Source organism: Plasmopara halstedii, assembly GCF_900000015.1.
Source record: "Plasmopara halstedii genome assembly, contig: Scaffold_658, whole genome shotgun sequence".
Taxonomy (NCBI): Eukaryota; Oomycota; class Peronosporomycetes; order Peronosporales; family Peronosporaceae; genus Plasmopara; species Plasmopara halstedii.
The window spans coordinates 653,734-654,320 of record NW_020187575.1 but is presented as its reverse complement, the minus strand read 5'-3'; positions in this window follow the sequence as shown (position 1 = coordinate 654,320).

The window sequence follows — 587 nt, the reverse complement described above, 5'->3', positions numbered from 1 at the left end:
CGTTGTCACGCAGACCAGACTATGAGCTTGCTCATGTTACAATTGTAACGTCGTCTGTAACGGATTTGATCCGCACCGCGTATGCGGGTGATGAGATGTGTGTAGAGTTGCTACGGGCTCTCGGGAGCAAGGAATTTGGAAACTCGGACAAGAAATTGTCATCAAGATTGCGTGCACGATTGCGGCGATATTCGTTGAATAACGGTTTGCTATATTATAGCACCGATTCAACGGATACACCACGGATTGTGGTTCCCCATGATGAGAATTTGAAATATCGCATCCTCTATGAGGCTCACGATACGCCACCCAGTGGTCATCTCGGTCGTGAGAAAACGTACAACTCTGTGAGTCACCACTATTGGTGGCCCAAGCTGTACAAATGGACGAGCACCTATGTTCGCGCGTGTGAGACTTGTCAATGGGTGAAACCCACTCCAAATGTGGGTGCGCCGCTGGCCAGCTTACCTGTACCCACTGGGTGCTGGCAGTCCATGGGTTTGGACTCTGTGTTTGGCCAGCCGAAAGATTTGGCAGGCAACACGTGTGTCGTAATATTCATCGACCGGTTGTGCAAGATGGCTCAC